Raw genomic sequence first — 16,167 nt, forward strand, 5'->3', positions numbered from 1 at the left:
CTATAAATGTTATATCCAGTTATATTCTGTGTATCCAAGAAGCAATCCAGGACTTTTTTGAAGCAATCCACTGAGCTGGCCAGAACCAACTCTTGAGGGAATCTATTCCACATTTTCACAGCTCTTATTGTGAAGAAACCTTTCCGTGTTTGGAAATGAAATGTCTTTTCCTCCAGACGTAAAGAGTGCCTCCTTGTCCTCTGTGATGACCTCAGGGTGAATAGTTCTACACCGAGTTCCCTATATGAACCACTGATGTATTTATACATGGAGATCATATCCCCCCTTATGTATTATACATGGAGATCATATCCCCCCTTATGTATTATACATGGAGATCATATCCCCCCTTATGTATTATACATGGAGATCATATCCCCCCTTATGTATTATACATGGAGATCATATCCCCCTTATGTATTATACATGGAGATCATATCCCCCCTTATGTATTATACATGTTGATCCTATCCCCCTTATGTATTATACATGGAGATCCTATCCCTCTTATGTATTATACATGGAGATCATATCCCCCCTTATGTATTATACATGGAGATCATATCCCCCCTTATGTATTATACATGGAGATCATATCCCCCCTTATGTATTATACATGGAGATCATATCCCCCTTATGTATTATACATGGTGATCATATCCCCCTTATGTATTATACATGGTGATCATATCCCCCCTTATGTATTATACATGGAGATCATATCCCCCCTTATGTATTATACATGGTGATCATATCTCCCCTTATGTATTATACATGGAGATCATATCCCTCCTTATGTATTATACATGTTGATCCTATCCCCCTTATGTATTATACATGGAGATCATATCCCTCTTATGTATTACACATGGAGATCATATCCCCCCTTATGTATTATACATGGTGATCATATCCCTCCTTATGTATTATACATGGAGATCATATCCCCCCCTTATGTATTATACATGGTGATCATATCCCTCCTTATGTATTATACATGGAGATCATATCTCCCCTTATGTATTATACATGGTGATCATATCCCTCCTTATGTATTATACATGTTGATCCTATCCCCCTTATGTATTATACATGGAGATCATATCCCTCTTATGTATTACACATGGAGATCATATCCCCCCTTATGTATTATACATGGTGATCATATCCCCCCTTATGTATTATACATGGTGATCATATCCCCCCTTATGTATTATACATGGAGATCATATCCCCCCCTTATGTATTATACATGGAGATCATATCCCCCCTTATGTATTATACATGGAGATCCTATCCCCCTTATGTATTATACATGGAGATCATATCCTCCCTTATGTATTATACATGGAGATCATATCCCCCTTATGTATTATACATGGAGATCATATCCCCCCTTATGTATTATACATGGAGATCATATCCCCCCTTATGTATTATACATGGTGATCATATCCCCCCTTATGTATTATACATGGAGATCATATCCCCCCCTTATGTATTATACATGGAGATCATATCCCCCCTTATGTATTATACATGGAGATAACATCCCCCCTTATGTATTATACATGGAGATCACATCCCCCCTTATGTATTATACATGGAGATCACATCCCCCCTTATGTATTATACATGGAGATCACTTCCCCCCTTATGTATTATACATGGAGATCACTTCCCCCCTTATGTATTATACATGGTGATCACATCCCCCCTTATGTATTATACATGGAGATCATATCCCCCCTTATGTATTATACATGGAGATCATATCCCCCCTTATGTATTATACATGTTGATCATATCCCCCCTTAATCTCCTCTTCTCAAGAGAGAATAAATTCAGTTCCTCTAATCTTTCCTCATAGCTGAGCTCCCCCATGCCTCTTATCAGTTTGGTTGCCCTTCTCTGCACTTTCTCCAGTTCCCCAATGTCCTTTTTGTGAATTGGTGCCAAAAACTGAACTGCATATTCCAGATGAGGTATTACTATGTTATGCGTTACATAGTCCTACCCACTCCAATTGGTTGTTAAAGCATTTAAGGGGACCTGTAATGTTTTTGGGTCAGTTTATACACACACAACAAAATATTGTTTTTACAAAAACACATTTATCACTAAGAACCCCTCCATGCCCTTCTCCCTAGTCCCTTAAACTACCCTAAGCAGCACCTCAAGGGGAGGGTCTCTTACATCAGTAAGGATCTAATGCTAGGTTGCCCATACTTTTGTTCCATATATGTTCCATATACTTGAATGGGCCATTGCTCCAGCAGTACAGGTATGTTCCATTTAAGTCTATGATGTGGATGGCTCAGCATCTCTTTCCCTGCTCAAAGCAGACCTTCAATGGCAAGCGGAAAACCTGCTTTTTTTTGCCAGCCTCTTCTCTCCAACACAAATGGCTTTAAAAGGCCATTGCCCCCCACCCCCCAAAAAATCTCCTTGGTCAGAGCCTCCAAAGCATCCTGGAGACATGGGTGATGCAACCATACCTCCTAACAAAGCTGGGAGCTTCAAATTCCACAAAATTTTACCTTGGCCCCAGTCTCCAAAACATTCAAAAGGCAGAGGTAATGCAACTGTTACTCCTGACAGAGCTGGAAGCAGAAAATCCCACAAGAATGCACTACTGCCCATTGAAAGGCAGGTAAGACATGTCAGAGCAAGTCGTATCTAACTGGGCTTTTCCCCAACCATTCCTGCTGGCATTGTACCAGACCAGCCAGCCATCCACGAATCTTTTTACCACCATCCATGATGTTTTTTTACCATATGATTCTGTGTATGCAGTCTCTGGGGGGGGTTGAACCCTCCTGACCCCCCTCTTATTTACGTCCCTGTGTATAGCTATGTCTACATTACCTGGCATGACCTTTCCATTATTTTCATTTCCATTATTTTCATGCTGGACATTTCCAAGATATGCTTGAAAGCCTCCTTCCTTACAGCATTTTGTTGTGGCTCTCCAAGGCCATATGCCTAGTATCAAGCTACTTAACGTGTTACTAAATCCACAACAGTAAAATCAGTCTGTATATGCAGTAAAGCATGCTTGTTATATTCACTGTGGAACCTGAGGGGTTAATCACCTGCATTGTGTAAAAAGGCTGATCCTGATTTCTCTGCCCCTCCTCTTGTTGAAATGACCACCTGATACATACTGAACCCATGGTCACATGCACATGTTCAGTTTGGTGTGTATTGCTAGAGAGGGTTTTTTTTTTCTTGGGAGAGTGTGATCAGCACAGGGCCAATCAGCACTTTTCACTATATGTATTTAAGAGGATTCCTTGTGCAGAGCATTGCATACCATACTGTATTGTTCTCTACCCAAGTGACTCTTTATATGGATTGAACAACACAATATATTGTTCCTTACACAAGTGTTTTGTGCACAGTTGCATTGTTCATAAAATGTATCTTAATGTTATTTCATCATCAGCTCCTGTAGGGTCTATCAAGGCATTTTCAGCACAGTCTATTTATGCTGATATTCGCTTACCACTATGAACCTCTATGGTCGTGTCATTGAACTGGATTTTACAGAAGTGGCTTTACATGCTGATTTGGATCCCATTTGACAATCTTTGCACTGCACTGTTCTGGATTGATATATAAGCTTTGTGGAAGATCTGTCTGGACATTGTGGACACTCCAGCATCTACTTGGCAGGTTTGTATATTAATAACACCTGGATATGCTGTATATCTATTATCATAATATGTTGGTTTCCATCAGGGTATACTGGCATATGTACAAAACTCTACATACGTATATTTACATATCTAGGACATATAGAGGATTCTTATTGACACCTTTTGGCATTTTTTTTGCTACTATCTGGATGAAATACTTTTTGAGGCCGTCTTACAGCATGGCAAACATAAGCGTGGATTGTCACTGATGGACACTAATTTTTGTGTAAATTGTTACTTTGACATTTCCTGGGATGATTTTTGCTATAAACACATTTTTTCATAGGTTTTTGAGTTTGCATCCTAGTGTTTAGTAGTAAGCATTATAGTTGTTGCATGTCTTCATTGTATTTATGTTAGTGTTATGGATGGCAGATAGCAGAGATGTAGGGATCGGGATTCTATATGTAGTGCTATCCCCGAAAAGGCAGCTAGTAATAACTGTTTTTCACTAAAAGTACAGAGGCTGCCCACCACTGTTAGCACCTGTCCATTCATGCCGGCTCCAAAAACGCGGTCTAGATGTCTTTTTAAGATTTATTGCTTGAGGAAACTTTAACAGGAGGAGGGTTAGGGCATGGGATACTTCAAAATGATTAGCAGATACAGGACAATCTTCTCCATACTTAAACATGAATGTTGGACAGCCTAAACCCCCACAGCTGAAGACCATGAGGTAACTTTCTGAACAAGCTAAGACCTCACAGCTGGGGATCAGGAGGCAAGTTTCTGAGTAGTCTAAGGCCTCACAGCTGAAAACCATGAGGCAAGTTTCATAGGCAGCTGGTTACCTTGCGACTATGCAAAACTACTGGTAGCCAAAGCAATTTCCAGAACATTGAACAATCACAGGGATCAATTTAATTTCTTTACTCACAAGTCTCCAGGACAGTTGCCACCTTACGGCTTATTACAGAAATGGTCATGTGAAGGAGACAGTTCTTCTCCAGACCAGATCCCTTGTGGTGAGTTCCTGTAATAACCTTCTAAGCAGATCCATCCAGGCCCTCAATCCTGAATCAGATGAAGCCTCCAGAACAGCTACACAGTCCATAGGCTGCCTAAAGGCAGTAGAGTCTCGGGCTTTGGAACCCTCCTGAGGAGAAGGAACCCAGTTCTCCAGTGCCTCAGACTATTTATCACATCTCAAGTCCTTTCTGGACACACTTCTTTGGGGATTGGCTGGAGCATGATAAATATTCAGGCTGGTATTTTGCATCTCCCTACCTAAGCTCTGGAAGCTTCTTCCAAAGGCAGGGGGCAGCAATCAAACTCCTAGCCTGTGAAACTCTGAACAGACCAGTACAAATGTTCACCACTCCCTTGATTACAGAATGAGCCAAAAACAAAATTTACTCTCTTGATTACAGAAGGAGCCAAACACTAAATGTACCCATATATTTCTACTGTATTAATTATTTAACTTGCCTTTGCATATGTCACTGTGCCTCAGGATATGCTTTAGTGTTCTCCTTTGCTGCTTATTAAAATAGTCTTTTTTTTTTTCTTAACCATTTCAACACCGGGCACTTTTACCCCCTTCTTGCCCAGGCCAATTTTCAGCTTTTGGCGCTCTCACAGTTTGAAAGACAATTGCATGGTCATGCAACGCTGTACCCAAACTAAATTACTATCATTTTTTTTCACACAAATAGAGCTTTCTTTTGGTGGTATTTAATCACCACTGGGTTTATTTTTATTTGCTAAATGAAAAAAAAAAAAAAACATTTTGAAAAAACAAGTTTTCTTCGCTCCTGTCATAAAATTTTGCAAATAAATTGTTCATAAGTTTAGGCCAAAATGTATTCTGCTACATTTCTAGGGTGAAAATAACCCAAATTAGTGTATATTATTTAGTCTGTAGGAAAGTTATAGAGTTCAAAAACTATGGTATATATCTGAAAATCAACTAATCCTAATGTACTGCTGGCACTGATCTAATTTCTTGATGTGTTCAGGACAGTACAGATATCCCCCAAATTACTCCGTTTTGGAAAGTAGACAGTCTGGTATTTAGTGAAAGGCATGGCGAGTTTTTTTAAATTGTAATTTTTTGTAATTTGTTTTGGAAAATGAAGAAAATAAAAAAAAAAAAATCACAATTTTTTTTCACATACTGTCACTATGCAGTACAGCATCATCATGTAACATCATCATATAACTTTTTTTGTTTGTTTGTTTTCAACTTTTTATATTTTTTTTTGCTTTTTACAATTTTTTGGTGCAGTCTGCAAGGCTCGGGACATTTTGATAACGCTAGTGACGTTAGCTGTGTAAAGTCACGGTAAAAACATGAGTTTTTCAGCTTTTATTGAGCGTTTTTGCATTAGTGTTTAGTGGCATTTTGCCGTGATTAGCGACGTTTTCCTGCATTTGCATTTTTTTAGCATTTTTTGGACGAAAATACATTTTTTTAAATAAAAAAAGTCCAAAAATGCCGGTTTGTGGCAGTTTACCGCATTTTACTGTGTTTTGTTGCGTTTTTCAGTGTTAAAGTGTTTTTAAAACTAAAAAAAACTCCTCTAGAAACCCGCTAGTCCTGGGTTTTTTTCCAGCAGAAAAACGTTGATTACAGTCTATGTGTGCATGGACATTTAGGATAACATGCTGGGGGGTTTACTGTCTGTAGAAAAAAACATCAAAAGTCAAAAAGAGCCGCTGTAAAAATGTCAAGTGTGCATGAGGACTAAATGTGATCACTGGCAACACAATTGTATACAATGGATGGCATGAAATGAAGCCATCTATTGTTAACAATTGTCATGTGACCTGCTGTGATTGGTCACAGTGGTCGCATGGTACAGGCAACAGACCGGTACACAGATTGGTTGACCTGTGGGCACACACAAGGCGGCAATCAGGAAGGACGTCATATGATGCCCATCCGGATCGACGAAAGTCCTGCTTGGCCATCATTCTATTATAGTCCAGGCAGGAACTGATTAAGATAACTCATTGTGTACGGTACAGTACTGTTATCTACCCAAGTGACACTTGGATAGATCTCATGACTCTGAATAGTTAAATACTGTGATAGTCAATATCATTGCTTCTACAGTGCTTGCTTTTTTTTTTTTTACTGACTACTAGACAGCCTCTTTCAGCACTTGCTGCATTGTTGGAAGACGTGGGAGGATCACTGAGGCCCTGAGACCTGAGATGCTGAAAAAAGACTGGGGATCTATTGAGGACATAGTGGGTAGATGGAAAGTTAATGGTAAAAGTTAATTCCCTGCTCTGTTGCCCCTCTTTCCTGACAACTTCTGTCCACAGCTCTGCTTCCTAGTAATGTACTGGCTATGCTACCTGTCTTTAATTTAAGCCCAGTGCACATGGGTTGAAAATCATCTAGATCATATCCGTGTGTACAGCTGTCTGTTCAGCAGAAGCTGGTCTGATGACCTGTTAGAGAGATCCTTGCTTCAACATTGCTTGTATTGATGCGGGGATCTGTCAGTTTTTTTGTTCAATCCACTGGTTGAATGAAAAAAAAAACTGTATGTGTGTACCCAGCTTTAGACACACTTTATGTTAATATCAATGACAGTGGTGAGGTTGCTGGGGAGGCCTATTAGAATTTTACTTTAGGGTACCATGATCTGTGGTTACGCCCTCAAGAAGTCACCAAGTTTTCTGGCTTCCGAGTTCCAGAAATGCCTTGTTTGACATAACCCTGTACACCTACTGTAGCTAGGTTTCTTTTGCCTGTGTCTCTAAACTGTTGATATTTGGACAAACCACACCTATTTAGGTAAGCTCCACCCCTAAAGAGACTGGGGACTGGGACAAATAAAACAGCTAACAACTGTTTAAATATATAGCAACCATTGACCATTATGCAATGGAATTAAATTCTTGGGTGCCCATTCCTCATTGTTGGTTGCTGGCTTCCTGCTTCTGACTATGAACCTTTAGGCATACAGTGGTTTACGGATGCCCCAGTCTTTTCTTTGACCCATGACTTCTGACTCAGCTCCCTGTTCCAATGCCATCCAGCCAATGACTTTGTATCAATGTTTGGTTTGACTTTCAACATTGCTTCTGCTCAACTCCTAGCACAACACTTGACCAGATGGGAAGTTGAAAATAAGTGAGCGCTCAAACAACACAGGGAATAGCGACTATGCACCAAATAAGACCTTCAGGTAAACAGTAATATACTGAAAGGGTGCAGCGCTGGTAAATCACAAATATAATGTATATATGCTAAATTCATATATAGATAATTAATCATCAATAAGGTGACATTGTGCAAATTCATATGCAACTAGAATCTGTGACTAATATTGAAAACGAAAACGAGAGAGAAGCGTCAGTAGCTGTAAGCTGAATCCCTATGACTACGAGCCATAGCTTGAAACGCGTCAGATTATAGCTACAACTGATTGCCGCTACACCGCCGGCACCACGAGGAGTCCTGGCGGCCATTCTGTTTTGGTCAGTATTACTCTTTTATACCCATCTGCCTGAACTTTGGAATAAATATCCTTGACATACTACACTATTGGCTTCCTCTGTTTTTTGAGCCCCTGTGGGAGCTCATCATGATTGCAGAGCGTATGCTATTGGAGTATGGATTATGAAGCAGTGGAGGCTACATGACCAGATCTGACCAGACCTATGTGAGAACGTCTGATGCGTTTTTATGATATACATATGCGCATAAAGATTGCGTATCTGGTGAGTGCGCAGTCTTTACCTTATTTTCTCACCTTTTTCACGTTTCCGGTTATTGGACGCCTGAAGATCATCAGCGATCTTGTTCACATTTTTTGGACTCAGTTAGATTGGTTATAGATCTTTCACGATATTAGCCACATAATATAGTGGCATATATGCTTGCACAATGTCACCTTACTTATCTATTTATATACAAGGCTCATTAATTTGTGGACGTCTATGTGTCCGTCTGTGATTTCAACCACACTGTCACCTTTTGGTATGCTCAAAAAAAAAAAATGTTTTTGTTTTGCAATATTAGTCACAGATTCTAGTTGCATATGAATTTGCACAATGTCACCTTATTGATGATTAATTATCTATATATGAATTTAGCATATATACATTATATTTGTGATTTACCAGCGCTGCACCCTTTTAGTATATTACTTGACCAGATGGTTTGTCTCTTGGCTTGACTTTGATGTTCACTCAACTGGTTGGTATGACTTCTTTCAGTTACCAACAATTTTTTTGTATTACCTTTATCTGGGTACAGTTACTGTGGTTTTTATAATCTCATGAATACAAATTTGGGCAATATCTTACAATAGATGTCTAATTCCACATAACAAAATATATTCAATAGCGTCCAGCAAAGTCTCAATACAGTCAGGTCCATAAATATTGGGACATGGACACAATTCTAACATTTTTGGCTCTATACACCACCACAATGGATTTGAAATGAAACGAACAAGATGTGCTTTACCTGCAGACTGTCAGCTTTAATTTGAGGGTATTTACATCCAAATCAGGTGAACGGTGTAGGAATTACAACAGTTTGCATATGTGCCTCCCACTTGTTAAGGGACCAAAAGTAATGGGACAGAATAATAACTATAAATCAAACTTTCACTTTTTAATACTTGGTTGCAAATCCTTTGCAGTCAATGACAGCCTGAAGTGTGGAACGCATAGTCATCACCAGACGCTGGGTTTCATCCCTGGTGATGGTCTGACAGGCCTCTACTGCAACTGTCTTCAGTTCCTGCTTGTTCTTGGGGCATTTTCCCTTCAGTTTTGTCTTTTGGCTGAATATGAGCAGATAATATTCCCGAAACAGAAGAAGAGTATGGAGAAGGAAAGGAACTGCTCATGATCCTAAGCATACCACCTCATCAGTGAAGCATGGTGGTGGTAGTGGTGGTAGTGTCATGGCGTGGGCATGTATGGCTGCCAATGGAACTGGTTCTCTTGTATTTATTGATGATGTGACTGCTGACAAAAGCAGCAGGATGAATTCTGAAGTGTTTCGGGCAATATTATCTGCTCATATTCAGCCAAATGCTTCACAACTCATTGGACGCCGCTTCAAAGTGCAGATGGACAATGACCCAAAGCAGACTGCAAAAGCAACCAAAGAGTTTTTTAAGGGAAAGAAGTGGAATGTTATGCAATGGCCAAGTCAATCACCTGACCTGAATCCGATTGAGCATGCAATTCACTTGCTGAAGACAAAACTGAAGGGAAAATGCCCCAAGAACAAGCAGGAACTGAAGACAGTTGCAGTAGAGGCCTGGCAGAGCATCACCAGGGATGAAACCCAGCGTCTGGTGATGTCTATGCGTTCCAGACTTCAGGCTGTAATTGACTGCAAAGGATTTGCAACCAAGTATTAAAAAGTGAAAGTTTGATTTATGATTATTATTCTGTCCCATTACTTTTGGTCCCTTAACAAGTGGGAGGCACATATGCAAACTGTTGTAATTCCTACACCGTTCACCTGATTTGGATGTAAATACCCTCAAATTAAAGCTGACAGTTTGCAGTTAAAGCACATCTTGTTCGTTTCATTTCAAATCCATTGTGGTGGTGTATAGAGCCAAAAATGTTAGAATTGTGTCCATGTCCCAATATTTATGGACCTGACTGTATATTCCCATATAAACTAATGAAATCTTCATGCTTTTAATAACTTTCAAACTTCTTCAGACAAAATTCCTTTTCTTCCTCTTTTCACCTCACAACTACACAATTACCCTTAATACATAACTAAGACAAATTATAGTTCACTCACATCCAAGTGTTCAAAATGTGCTCCAAATAACCAAGTGTCCTTCCAGTGACTACTCATACCCACATCAGATGAATAACTTGCTTTGCATAATTTCTTGACTAGTAAGATCCTTCTTCAGAAATTCTTCCCAATAAAACCAGACCCTCCAAGAAATGTAAATCAAATATAGTGTAATATTGTCAACACATAATCATCATATCATGTGAATCAGTGCTTTAAAACTACACACCAGTGATTACCAAACAGTGAAACAGCCGAGTGATCCAACACCTGTCAATCCACTCACCTTACCAGAATGACAGGGAACAGAGGCTTTGATCAAATAGACTCCTGCTCCAAACACTGTGGCTTTCAATGCTCCAACGACAATGATAGTATATGCCCAGGAAAAGAATAAGCAATCATCGCATTCCAACTTTAAAAGCTCTTAATTTATTAATAAAAAAGCGCGTACATATGCAGATTAAACATCAGCGTTTGTGTGTTCCTTAAACCGGATCTCTTTTACACTGTGTATCCTAAGACCGGACCTCATCCAAAATGGCCACCGCTACACTTCTGGCAATGTCTGACATCACTTCCTGACGAGTTTAATCATCACAGCTTTATCAAAGGATGCATCAGTCAGACCTCAAAGGCTTCTTAGTTTGAGTTTAGAAAGTTTCTTATCCCAGCTGGTAATTGTTGGATGTAGGATAAATGTAGGATGTAGAAATATCAAAGCCTCTGTTCCCTGTCATTCTGGTAAGGTGCATGGATTGACAGGTGTTGGATTTGATTTACATTTCTTGGAGGGTCTGGTTTTACTGGGAATAATTTTTGAAGAAGGTTCTTACAAGTCAAGAAGTTATGCAAAGCAAGTTATTCATCTGATGAGGGTAAGAGTAGGAATTACAGTCACTGAAAGGACACTTGGTTATTTGGAGCACGGTTTGAACACTAGGATGTGAGTGCACTATAATTTGTCTTAGTTATGTATTAAGGGTAAAGCACTATGTGTAGTTGATCTCTTTGAGGTGAAAAGAGGAAGAGGAGGAATTTTCTTTGAAGAACATTGAAAGTTATTAAGAAGCATGAAGATTGCATTCGTTTATATGAGAATATATTGAGACTTTGCTGGACACTTTTGAACATATTTTGGTTTTGGACTTCCTGGGTGGAAAGGTTATCTTGGCGGCCAAGAGTACACTATTGCTATTGAATATTTAAATTTTGGAGGGTGCTGTGGTTCATATACATAATTCCACATACAGACCAAGATTTTGGGGGCATCTCCTCAGTTCATTTAGCGAGATACACCTGGCTTAATTCATTACTCTTATCTTATATTAGTTCTAAAACTGTGGTTAATGGCCCCAGAGGACTGTAGGGGGAGAGTAGTGGTCTAGTGCATTTCAAACCTAAAATATATGTAAACCCAGTCACGAAAATGTCATGCTTTAACATGTTCCTGCATTTTCAAAAGACACTTTTAATATTTTTACATTTGCATTAAAATAATAGCTGAATGTCTGGCCAGGAGGTTCTTTCTACTGGCATTTCCTGGTACAGAATGAAAACACTCTGTCCTTGCCTCCTAATTGTGCTCTGATGTTGTCACACAGGTCTTCAATGATGACTACAAGTGGCTAGTTCCATATATATTATGCAGGCATGGTCCACTGTTGTCACATACGAAAAGCCATGCAGCTATCATTGGAGTGTACATGGACATGAAGTGGTTGCACAAGGAGCTGCAGGAGATCTGCAACACTAAGATGTATGAAAAGAGGAGAAAAGGTAATACCAAGTGTTTTATGAAAAAATGGCAATTGTTCATGAGACACAGTGCTTTAGTAAACTAGAAATCATTCTGCTAGGGTTCAGGATTTTTACATTTCAAAAAGACTTGCATAATATTTTAGGATATGTCAAGATTATTCATATTAAAAAAAACTCACTAAGCGATCACAAATGACTTTTGTCAGTTACTTTTTAAAGTTTGGCCTGTTACTTTCAAAGCTGAGAAAAAGGAGAAATTCTAAAAAACTACCATTGCAGTAGAGTTCCCCCTCACTGCAAGAATTAAATTTTTTTAAAGTTAGGTAAGACCTTCTGTTCACAAGAATCCCCCTAGATGTTTAGCTCTCTTGGCAGCAGAAAACCTCTAAACGAGGCAAAAATATACTGCATTTACCTGCGTTTATCACTCGGACATTTATTTATTTGATTGGCTAGAGCAGTGGTGGGCAACCTTTTTTTTCAACTGAGCCAAATCTCGCCAAAACCACGATTGAAATTTATTTTGAGAGCCACATTTTTAAAACTGAAAATACATCTCCCATATAGTAATTCATCCCCCATAGTAATTCATCCCCCATAGTAATTCATCCCCCATATAGTAATTCATCCTCCATAGTAATTCATCCCCCATATAGTAATTCATCCCCCATAGTAATTCATCCCCCATAGTAATTCATCCCCCATATAGTAATTCATCCCCCATAGTAATTCATCCCCCATATAGTAATTCATCCCCCATAGTAATTCATCCCCCATATAGTAATTCATCCCCCATAGTAATTCATCCCCTATATAGTAATTCATCCCCCATATAGTAATTCATCCCCCATAGTAATTCATCCCCCATAGTAATTCATCCCCCCTATAGTAATTCATCCCCCATAGTAATTCATCCCCCCTATAGTAATTCATCCCCCCTATAGTAATTCATCCCCCATAGTAATTCATCCCCCATATAGTAATTCATCCCCCATAGTAATTCATCCCCCATAGTAATTCATCCCCCATATAGTAATTCATCCCCCATAGTAATTCATCCCCCATAGTAATTCATCCCCCATAGTAATTCATCCCCCATATAGTAATTCATCCCCCATATAGTAATTCATCCCCTATATAGTAATTCATCCCCCATAGTAATTCATCCCCCATATAGTAATTCATCCCCCATATAGTAATTCATCCCCCATAGTAATTCATCCCCCATATAGTAATTCATCCCCCATATAGTAATTCATCCCCCATAGTAATTCATCCCCCATATAGTAATTCATCCCCCATAGTAATTCATCCCCCCTATAGTAATTCATCCCCCATATAGTAATTCATCCCCCGTATAGTAATTCATCCCCCGTATAGTAATTCATCCCCCCTATAGTAATTCATCCCCCATATAGTAATTCATCCCCCATAGTAATTCATCCCCCATATAGTAAGTCCCCCATATAGTAATTCATCCCCCATATAGTAAGTCCCCCCTGTGTCAATTCACTTACCTTTGCTGCGCGTTCCTCTCGCCGTGTTCCCGCGCCGTTCTGGTCTTCAGGGCGGACTGTGAGAGGAGAGGAGTTTGTCACGCTGCCCCGCCTACATCCTGGCTGCCCCGCCTACATCCTGACAGCTGCAGAGTCCTGACTTTTAGGGCGGCCGCCCGAGAGGAGGGAGGGGCGCGGCCGCCTGAGAGGAGGGAGGGGGCGGCCTCCCGAGAGGAGGGAGGGGAGCGGGCGCCCGGCACACAGAAGAGCCGCATTGAAGTTTGTAAAGAGCCGCATGTGGCTCGCGAGCCGCGGCTTGCCGACCACTGGGCTAGAGTATTTTTCATTGACATGAATAAACGCCCAAGCCATTTAGTGTTTTTTGGCCAAAATGTTCCTTTCCTGAACAAGATTCTTCTGCATTCAGGAGAGGAACATTTAACTACCCCTAAACGATGCTGCTCCTATACTCTGGTGAAAGCCTATGTGTACATGGACACATAGGTTGTTGTTGAATTGAGTTCAGGGGCTTTGACAAAAAGACGCCAAAAGCTCCTAAACTCACATTTAGGAGCAGCAGCGTACATGAGGAATAAGTTTTATTAACCACTTCCAGTCCAGACACTTTTACCCCCTTCCTGTCCAGGCCAATTTTCAGCTTTCAGCGCTGTCACACTTTGAATGAAAATTGCGCGGTCATGCAACACTGTACCCATATGAATTTTTTACCCTTTTTTTGAGACAGATAAAGCTTTATTTTGGTGGTATTTATTCACTGCTGGGATTTAAATTTTTTTTGCTGTGTAAATGAAAATGTCCAAAGATTTTGAAAAAATGTGTTTTTCTTATAAAATTTTGCAAAGAAATAAGCTTTCATCATAAATCTTGGCCAAAATGAATTCCGTTATCTCTTTAGTAAAAAAAAAAATAAGCCAAATTAGTTTATAACCAAAAATTATAATTTTTAAACATTTTTTTTTAATTTTTAATTTATTTTTTTATATTATTATTTATGTTTTTTTTTTTACATACTGTCACCTTAGCAGTACAATGTCACAATGTACTACTTGTGGGGGGTGATGAAGATTTATTTATTTTTTTTACAGTGATTGCTTTTACACCCATATAGGATGTAAAAGCAATCATTTCTCTTTCTCTCTGTCTGCATTCTTGCAGCCATTGAGAACTACTGAGTGAGCTGTGATTGGTCACAGCTTGTCACATGGTACAAGGCTGTTGTGAATAGCCTTGTACCACGTGACCTACTTTGCATGTGATCACTGATTGGCCAATAAGTGAGCACATGATCGGGACCTCGTACAGAGGTCCCGTCCGACGATCGGAGGACACAGCGGGCACCGGATAGTGCTGCACGCTCCCAGGGAGTGCGCACATCTAGAAACGGCGGGTGCCGTTTATGAACGGCAACCCGCCCCAGGAGTGCCACCGTCCTGCTGTTTATAAACAGCAGGCGGACGGCAAGTGGTTAAAATTTTCTTAAAGTTTTTCAGAGCAAGTTAAAATCCATAGAATGTTTCAAGATTACATTATCAGCTAGAGAAAGAAAAATGAGGTCTAGCTGGGTATAGTGTGGTTACAATAGAAGAAATTGAACCTTGCTCCAAGAGATCCAACATACAGTATATGACTAACAACTACATTCAAGTACATAGCTAAGATGTTGAACAGGTAACAGAAGTCTATTCAATACAAAGTCAAGTGGTGATAGACCTTGCGTGGCTAACCGGTTATCCCACATTTAAATAGGGTTGCTGTACGTTACTGGTGGAAGTTGGAAAATGGTACAGCAGTCACATCACATGAAATACTATCCAGGGTTGCTTGACAGCACACAGTCAATCACGTTTAGTGTATAGTCTGCAGTAGTCACACGTGAAAGCATTGTGCAGCACTATAAAGCAACCATCTTCCTTCTGACAGTCTCTCCCTCCACCCGGGGTCATTAGTTCTCATTGAAATGGAATCTCTGCTTACACCTCCTCCATAGGCACACCTCTCCTGAGACCCTCCAGAGGAATAGCCTCACTCAGGGAACTCTTGGCCATGCCAAAAAGTCCTTTTGCAACACGTCCTAGCCCAACCTCCCTAAGGGTCAGGAAGGCCATAGCCAGCTCTCCTGGGTGCAGATCTACCTCTCCCCAGCCTCCAGCCCTGGCTAGGGCCTCCACATGCTGGTTACATCTGTCCTGGTGTGGGGTGTTTGGCCTCCATGCCCCAACTACACTAGGTCTCCTCCTAACCTGGCTTCTATCTTGGTCTTGACTCACCCATGACATAACCATAGGAGGGTTCTAGCTAAAAGTGGCCTAGCTCCTGATAACACCTTCTGTAACCAGACACATTTCTGGAAAAGAATCACCTAGTGGCAGACTACCTAACTGCACCTTCGTACAAGCAGCCTAGCTGGAATCATTGCTATCCTTTAAAGCAAACCTTGCACGCCAGTGAT

Source organism: Staurois parvus, unplaced genomic scaffold, assembly GCF_062004578.1.
Source record: "Staurois parvus isolate SC_StPar_1 unplaced genomic scaffold, SC_StPar_1.0 ptg000448l, whole genome shotgun sequence".
Classification (NCBI taxonomy): Eukaryota; Metazoa; Chordata; class Amphibia; order Anura; family Ranidae; genus Staurois; species Staurois parvus.